Genomic DNA, 9,882 nt, shown 5'->3' on the forward strand with positions numbered 1-9,882 from the left:
TGATGATACCCGCGCCTCCCTTCCTGACGCTCCTCCTGCTGGTGTGAATGCAGATGTGGCTGGTGTAGATGCTGAAGGAAGCCGTGCCAGTCCTCCTGATTCCTGGACATGCCTGATGGTCGTCGGTTTATGTGAAACTGGGTGTCAGTCTGGCCCAGGACGGCGTAGTAGGGGTGTCTGCGGATCAGCCAACTAAACACGGGGGGCACGAAGTTAGGAAACCTCAAATGGAGAAGCCACCACTCTCGCAAGAACGCCCACTCCCACGTGTCTGTTGAGGGTGGAGGAGGTGAGGCACGTGACAAAGCTGTAAGTGAAAATAAAGGAAAAAGACGAAAAATGTATGAATATGGAGGGTGAGGGGTGGAGAGTGTGTGGGGAGTAAAATTAGTGAAGAAATTAACCCTCTCGTGGTCGACAACGCTAGTATTTTATTCCAGCTAATGTCAGACGATCTTTATTCTTCTTAAAATGAATCACAAGGGCGTGGGTGTTTTGATATTGGTACCATTAAGCCATTCATGATCGGAACAACGGATTATCGCATTCTAGCTTATGTCATACGCTTTTAATCAGCTGAGTGAACCATGGGATCCGAAGAGTTTTAAATAGTAACAACATGTAAATGAGAGAAGGAGCCGGCAAGGAAATATCTGAATTTTAAATGCAGAATAAAATTAAAGAATAAGTTTTGTGAAACGAGGATGAGGGACGGTAGGTGAAAGGGGCCGGGAATAGATGAGAAAATCGACAGGCTTCTATGACTCACTCCCAGCTAAAGAAAATACTCTGGTGTGACCTGGACTAGCATATCAGATTTAGCTTGATTATGAGAATATTAATGGTACCAATACTATCACTCTGGCTCCTACGACTCAGCCGCTTTAAATCGTCGGTCTTAACTGGGAAAATGTGCCAGAGTTGTTCCGACTATTGGATGATAATACAGTAGCAAGAAATCAAAAGAATGGAAAAAGAATAGAAAGAATGGCGGTCAGTGTGATATAATGATATGTAAAAATAAGGATAATACGAAAAGCAATATTATAGAGGGTTACTATTTCAAGTAAAAAATACCAAGTGGCTATTAAATCCACTTGTGAAATCAGCAGCCATTTACATCGAATTAACTGAGAACCAGTGTAATCGTGAGTAATTAAACGCTGGAAGCCCTCATTCACTCCCCAGTTCTTTCTCTACTTATTGGGAACAGAGACTGGGGAAAGAGGGCGGTGAGAAATTAACTCTTGAAATTAAGGTCATTCAACATCATCATCATCACCATCAAGTCTTGTACTTCCCCTTGTACTTCCCCATCAGTTGCCATGGGGCCAGGTGTCAGGTCCCTCACTTCAGAAATTTTACGGTGACAGTGATCAATCGCTCTTCCTTGAACGGCATTATATGAGCAATGAACCCCAACCAACCCTTGGACTTATAGCCTAATAGACCAAATCCGACTGAAACGCCTGAACTGCTTGACACGTGGTGTTCATTGTTGACTATATGATTACTTAGCCTAAAAGTTTCTTGGAGTGCTGGAAATCAGTTGGCCTGCCACTTAGAGTAGGGTCAAGTGAAAATGACTCCTATCAAGTGACTGGATGGAGAGCGACTCCATCTACTAAGAAATTAAATCAAGTAGGAGTATTGTCAACGTACACTCATGATTATTAATCTCTGACCAGCGGGTTAGCCAAAGTCGTGGCCAGGCGTAGACTACTGTACACAATCAGACACGTTCAACCATTGTTCGAGACAGTTCAGTGCTTCAATATATAATTTTCTAAGCATCACTGAAACACTTTCGCTTTGCATATTATACTACCTTTTCAAGTAATGTACTGTATATGCATTTTAAGAAATAGACATGAAAGTTGGTCATAGCTGTTATTTTTAGTGTCTAATGAGTGCGTGATGCTATTTGACATTCATACTGAGTTTTATTATTCTGTTTATTACTTCACTGACTATTTCGTGAGGCGAGCCTTTAACGGAGCCTTTGACAGGTGATAGTGGTGAAATATCCACGACTACCACAGCAGCCGGCACCCACACGACATATTCAAAGTATGCTTTATAATACTATCTATCTATAGCCCGACGCCCTAATCCAGCAAAGGGTGGCCGCACACAAAACGCCTCCAAGTCGCTCTGTCATCCACCATTTGACTGCCCTCCCCACAACTCACTCCCCCCTCCGTCATATACCTCTCAACTCCATCGCTCCACCTCATCCTCGGTCTTCCCCTTCTTCTCCCTTCCTCCACTTCACCTACATACACCCTCTTAGTCAGTCTTTCATTCTCCATTCTCTCCACATGTCCAAGCCACCACAGCGTATTTCACCTAATTTTCTCATCCACATCCACATCCACCCCACAACGTTCCTTCACTTCTTCACTCGTCAACCTGTCCCTCCATGTCACTCCACATGCTCCATTCAAGTAACTCATTTCCACTGCTCTCACTCTTGACTTGTTCCCCTCTAGCAAGGTCCATGCCTCGCTTCCATACGTCAGGGTAGGGATCACAATAATATCATGCAGTGATTTCTTAACTTCCGTACTCACCTCCCTATTTCTCATCACTGCTTTCAGTGAACCAACAACCTTTCTTCCCTGCTGTACCCTTTCAAGCACTTCATCACCAAAAGTTCCATCCTTACTCATCACACTACCCAAGTACTTGAATGCACTCACATAATACTTATTGACAAATTTACCATTACTCGTTACTTTGAACTAATTTTTTTTTTCTAGTCATATCAGGCCCTTTTAGCATCCAGTGGGAATAGTTATGCCATTACTACCCGACGTCTAGCTGCATGTCCCCTCTGGTCAAAATGTGTGCCAATTAATGCCTCTAATTTATAAGTGATTAATATACATATATGAAGACAATATCCACATACAGTGGCAAGTGCCTATTTACGTTATGGAAATTGCCCAATTGCAAATTGACTGACCGAAATGTCAGCCCCTGTCAAAAACGCAGATTATTACAATATGGAAGAGAAACCATAAAAATATGGTAATATTAATCAGAGATATAAGCAGTAGGTCTTCAAAACACCTGGTTGCAATTCGTTGCCCAGCCCAGTAGTGTAGAGGCTGTATTCGAATGCGTGGCTCGTGTGTGGTCATAACACTGCCCGCCACGCGTCTCTGGTCAGAGAGTAGTGATCATGAGTGTACCTTTGACTATGTTATGTACTAGGGTGGTCAAACAACACTAGCTCTCATTCACCCCCCACCCCATTCCGTCACCTCTACCTAAGGAAGGAGGGGGAGTAGTGAGAAAATTGTTTTCGGCAAATTTGATCGGTGGACAAGAACAATAACCACCAGATGGTCGTATCAACTTTAGAACTTAATTTCGGCTCATCCAAAACGATTGTATGAAGCTGTGACTGAATTATATGAACCTGAAGATAAGCTTGTCTATCATCCAATCCTTTAATGCTACATTAAGAGCGGAGGGGCTAAGGGTTGGATCTTTTAGTCCAGATATTTATCAGTCCTCGCTCCGGAGGGGCTCAGGGACGGGTATTGTTTTCACTCTTTGTCTGTCAACAACTTTACGCGAAAACTACTGGCGCGATTTCGACTAAACGTACAGGGATGATGGGCTATGACCTTCTGATCACCTGATTAAATTTTGGGCCAAATTGGGCCAAGGACTAGGCTGTAGGCCTAAAAAATCTATCTATCTATCTATCTATAGTCCGACGCCCTAATCCCGCAAAGGGTGGCCGCAGACAAAACGCCTCCAAGTCGCTCTGCTTTTGTAAAAACTTTTTTCGCCCTAACTCCTTTCAAGTTCGTCAGATCGACATGAAACCAAAACCTAAAAGGTGCATCTTTCAAATCTGCATCCTATAACATGCCTCATTACATCAGGGGGGTCGCCCCTTAGTTAGCGGTAAGGGGCAAATGTCAGGTGGGTCGGGCCTAAAATTTCAAATGGGCATAAAATCGTCAACTTTCGATTTATTCCCAATTTGATATGTGGCATCTTTGACTAGATGTCCTGTTATGTTTATACGCAATGCAGCACTGAAATGACTGCCGGGGACGGGTTTGCTGTGCTTTGGCACCGCTTCTTGTTCTGTACAGGTTGGCAGCCAGTCTTCCTTCCTTTCCCTAATTTTCTCATATTATTTAATTTTCCTCCTCATATCTCATACCTCATATCATTCAATCTTCCTTCATAATTCATACCACTTCATACCTTCCTCATACCTCATTCAATCTTCCTTCTCATACCTCATACATTGTTCAGTCTTCCTCATCATACCGCCTCACACCTTCCTCATACTTCACACTTCCTCATACCTCACTTCACCTTCCTCCTTTTACCTCATAGTTATACCTCGTATCTAATCATTCTTCATGTCCTTCATTTTCTCTCCAGTTCCCTCCCCTCTTACTTCCTTTACTAGCCACCTTCCTCCTCCATTCCTCCTCCTCTTCCTCATGTTCATCTGTTTCCTCTTTATTGGTTAATATCCCCTCTTTCCTCCTCCTCTACATCCTCCCCCCTCCTACAACTGCTACTACTACTACCACCTGCTACTACTACTACTACCATTACTTACTATTATGATGCTACCACTACTACCACTACCTACTACTATTACTACAACTCGTCTCGAGCTTACCTTAAAAATTTCTCCTCCTCTGTTCTCCACTTCTCTCATGTCTTCCACTTTATTTTTTTCTCCTGTTCTCTTTTATTCTCTCCTACATCTCTTTCCTATCTCCCTTTTTATTTGCCCCCTCCTCGGAGGGGCTCTGGGACGGGTATTGTTTTCAATCAGTTTGTTTGTTTGTCTATTAACAACTTTACGCGAAAACTGCTCGCGCGATTTTGACTAAACTTACAGGGATAAAGGGCTAAGACCTGATCGCCTGATAAAATTTTGGGCCAAACTGGGCCAAGGCCCAGGCTGTTGGGAAAAAAAAAAAAAATCGCCATAATTTCTTTCAAATTCGTCATATAGACATGAAACCAAAAGTAAAGGTGCATCTTTCAAATTTGCATCCTTTAACATGCCCCATTACAGCATGGGGGTTGCCCCCTAGTTAGCGGTAAGGTGGTCAATGTCAGGTGGGTTGGGCCTAAAATTCAAATGGGAATAAAATCGTCAATTTTCACCTGATTTACTTCATATTTAATATGTGAAATATTTGACTAGATATCCTGTTGTAGCTATGCGTCAGCACTAGTATGACAGCCGGGGACGGGTTTGCTGTGCCTTGGCTCCGCTTCTTGTTAAAGAAGGAAACCAGATGCCCACCACTTAGGGGCATTATATGGACAATAAACCCCAAACACCGCATGGATGTAAACCCTTCTGGCCTCCGTCCGGTTGGAGCCAGTAGACCAGAAGGCATCCTTTGGTTATATGGTTATTACCCACCGTAAGAAATGGTTTCCTTGGCTACAAGACACCATTTGTCTTGTCACTCTGTGTAGTGTTAATTAGTGCATAGAACTACATTAAATGAGCGGAAATTGGGTGCCCCACACGTACTACTGTAATGTATAGCAAAATGTTAAGCCAGCTTAGCTTCAGAGATTGAATATTATGAAGTCTACAATATATGACACTTTGAATGCTTTTTTTATTTTTTTATTTATTTACTTATTTTTCGCCCTTTCTGCCTCTAGACTACTTAATTTAGGAGTGTTCAAACCAGTGGGGTTAAATAATACGTTTAAGTGCTTAATGTTAGCACTAAATAAGTCATTATTTGACATCCTCTCCCCACCTGCAAGTTCTGGAGAAACGGAGGGGATAAGTGGAAAATGTACTCTTTAAAAACAAGAATATCAGATAAGTTTACTTCTGGACAATAAAATGAGCGGGAGAATAATTATCTCCTTTAACATGATAACTTTCCCATATTATTCTGGCTACGACTACACTATTTAATATTCCTTTGTGAAGGTCTCTGGTGGAAGTGATTAATAAAAGGTTTATAATAACCCCAAGTTTGAAATAAATCGTCAGGATATAGCAAGAAAACTGAAGAAAAAAAATGTTATGACTGGGCTCATCCCCATGTCACTTTGCCCCTTAGCTAATGAGAAGGATGGGAAGGAGTGGTGGCAGGAGGTTTTATCAAAGTAAAAAAAAAAAACTTGCTTGATAAACATAGTCTGTTCAGTGTGACAACGTCTTTATTTTGGGGTATTCTTGCTGTCTTCGGGCTATTTCATTCAGATTGTTTATTATTTACTTATTTTGCTGGAGGGGTTTAGATGTAGGTGGTGGAGACCATCATTCACCCAGCTGATGTAGTGCTGCCTACTTCATCCATAACCTTTAATATTCTTTTCGTATCTGCTTTCTCCTCCTATTTCTCCTATCTTTCCAGTTACTTTTTACTACTCCCATTATCCACTTCAGGTGACTCTACACTGAGTGACACTCCTATTTGTTTTCTGTAACACAGGAAACCATATACTGTGCTGGGTGGTAACCATATAAGTATATAACAGGTGATATGGAGCTTAGTATGGCGCCCCTGTAAACTTAATGGCGGCGCAGATGCAGTATCCACTCAGGAACCAAGCCCGCACACATCCTCGCGCCTCTGTGGAGGCGATCTCTACCGCACAGATACGGACGGCCCAGTGGAGGAGGCTGCTCGTCCTCAGCTGCTTGGTCTGCTCGGCCAGACAAAGCGGGTTTGCTGAACTGCAACAACTGGATGCGTTAAATAAATTCATCATTAATCCTTTCCCTGTTTGGACACTCTCCTAAGAGGAGTAAACTGTCTGTTAGCAGCAAGACTATAAGACACCGCATCGGGAAAAAAAAAAAAAAAAATCTGTATCACTATATTTCATATCTTTATATTCACACGATTTTATTCAATACTACTCGAACTCCAAAAAATTACATACATAGCCTTCATTCAGCCCTTCATTATGAGGGGGTCTCCAACTTAAAGAATCTCACACGAGCTACAGCAAAAAAAAAAAAAAAAAAAAAAAAAAAAAAAAAGTCTTGCTAGAGATAAGAGGGTTAACTATAGATATGAAATGAGAGTAGTCCAGTATTAAGGATCTTCAAGATACGGAGGAAATGGATGCAAGTTTGGAGGACTCCAAGTGTTAGGAAGGTTATGAGTTTTGAAAGAAATGTTTAGAGATATTAATTCCCACACCAAGGGTACGTAATTTTGTAGTCCTTTTTTGCTGCAGTGAGTACCTGATTCAACTGAGGACACCCCACTACTGTAGTTATAAAAAAAAAAAAAAAAAAAAAAAAAAAACTACGTTGTACCCTCTAATACGAAATGACCATCATATTGTATATCGAATAGTCTAGAAATATCAAAAAAAAATATATATCCCAGGACTGAAGAAGTCAGTAGTATATACAATGGTAATTTCTGTTACGAACACCTCAGTGCACATGTATTAGTCGTTACTGACAGCACTCTCAACAGTGTTCAGAGAGGCATGGAGATGATCATTCATACATGGAGGGATGAACCTATGTTCTTAGGGACGGAAACAATCTCTTTCAGGTGCAGGAAAGCGAAATTAGGTATGCTCCCGTAACTCCAAAGTAGTTAAAGGCAATTGACTAGGAAACGCTTCTGATATGGTTATGTAACCAAAAGTTCCATTAGTTTTCAGAGGATCTAACCATTGTAATCATGACACAAAACAGTAACTCCAAGTGTTGATTTTAAACAGTAGACAAGCAGGAGTCTAGTACTAACACTTGTTACGGAACAGAGAGAGATAATGAACACTTCAAGTGAGAATACTAAAACCACTACTGTCCCGCAAAGTTCCAGGTTCAAAACAAAAGATTTAGGTAAAATTACAAGTTAAAGTTTAATGCTCAAACTAACAACTAAACATTCAGGACTCATAAGGATAATGTAATGGCAAAAACAGGTTAAATATATGGTTAACTGCAATAGCCTCTATTAACACGAATTTAGCAAGAACAAATTTATCTAAGTCAGCCCTGAAAAATGAGAAAACCGAATAATGCTCAGTTTAAGTAAGATATAACATTATCACGGATACAAACCACTCAGACCGGGCTAATGTATGGCCCGGCCTCCGCTATAGGTGGAGGAAATCTTTAAACGAACGAACAAAGCTCTACTCACACTGGCTGACTTTAAAAACTTTACATGAATCACAAAAACCTTACCAGTCCCGTGAATTAATGCCTCAGGCCACACAGTGCAAGAAAAATGGTAACAACAATTATACTCAAATTATACAGCAGGTAGATGGCTGGAGACTTCCTGAGCACTCACAAAAATAATAATACACTATACAGGGGAGGACAGAGATGTGAACAAAATGAGGAGTAGATCTAAGTGGCAATTAATGCAGAGACTGAGCTCATTATATAGGGGGCCGGCAGAGCTTGATACAACTTGCAAGAAGGACGCGGAAATGAAGGCACAGGGGAGGAAGAGTTGACAGTCATGCTCTGAACAACAGAAAGAACGACTTACTCTACTATAAGGGGAGAAGGGAGGAGTGAGGTAGAACACCCAAGCCTGGTCACTGTGGAAGCCACGAGGCGAATCGTGATCAAACATGCAGCATACTCTACGTTAGAATTATACAAAGGATGATGAAATCATAGGCTATGTAACACCTCCCCACAAAGGAAAAGAAATTTACAAAGGAAATTTCTTATTACTCTAAAACAATATGTCTAAAGTCTAGATAAGCAATCTGCAATAACATTTTCTTTCCCCTTGACATGTTGTACGTCTAATGAATACTCCTGAAGAAGTAGACTCCATCTTGTCAATCTCTGATTTTTATCTTTAAACTTACTAAGGAATTTCAGTGGGTTATGATCGGTATAAATGACTATGGGGTCAAAACCAGAACACAAATTAAATGAAAAATGCTGTAAACCCAAAATCAAGGCCAAAAGCTCTTTCTCAAGAGTTGAGTAGTTCTTTTGAGGTGGAGTGAACTTCTTACTGTAATAAGATACAGGGTGTTCAATACCCTGATCATCCTCTTGCAGCAAAACAGCCCCAGCTCCTGTATTACTTGCGTCAACAGCCATCTTTAAAGGCTTAGCAATATTTGGAGTAGCGAGCACTGGCTGACTTAATAGGATAGCTTTAAGTTTACTGAAAGAGGATTCACAGTTATCGGTCCAGACAAATTTAACTCCCTTTTTCAGTAGGTCTGTAAGTGGTGATACAAGAATTGAAAAGTTAAGAACAAATCTCCTGTAATAACCTACCATTCCCAAAAATCTTTGTAGCTCTTTCCTACTTTTAGGTCTGGGAAGATCACCTATAACCTGAACCTTAGCTCCTGGTGGTGCAACATGTCCATCACCAATTACGTACCCAAGGTACTGAACTTTAGCTTGACCAAACTCACACTTTGATAAATTAGCTACAAGATTAGCCTGAACCAAATGCTCAAGAAATTTATTGACATGGCATAGGTGATCTTTCCAGTTGTCACTGAAGATTAATACATCATCAATATAAACAACACACCCTGCCAAACCCTCTGTTACAACATTCATGAGCTTCTGAAAAGTGGCTGGTGCATTCTTCATACCATATGGCATTACAGAACATTCAAAAGTCTTTCCTAGTGTTACAAAACATGAGATCTCCCTAGCATGTTCAGTCATAGGTACTTGCCAGTATCCCTTTAACAGGAGTAGACTGTAGCACCAGTCGAGCAGGGCAGTACTTCCGAGGTGGATGGAAAGCTGATGACAGGGAGTGCTGGAGCTCCCGTTTCATCAGCCCTCAGGACTAGTTCCTGACCATCCCCCTTTGCTGAACTTTTTCAGTGTCTCAGTTACACAGAGAGTAGGCCAGCATGCTCTCCAGTACAAATTTCTCT

The sequence above is a fragment of the Coenobita brevimanus genome, chromosome 84 (assembly GCF_032717465.1).
Source record: "Coenobita brevimanus isolate Jiangsu-jjx chromosome 84, ASM3271746v2, whole genome shotgun sequence".
Lineage (NCBI taxonomy): Eukaryota > Metazoa > Arthropoda > Malacostraca > Decapoda > Coenobitidae > Coenobita > Coenobita brevimanus.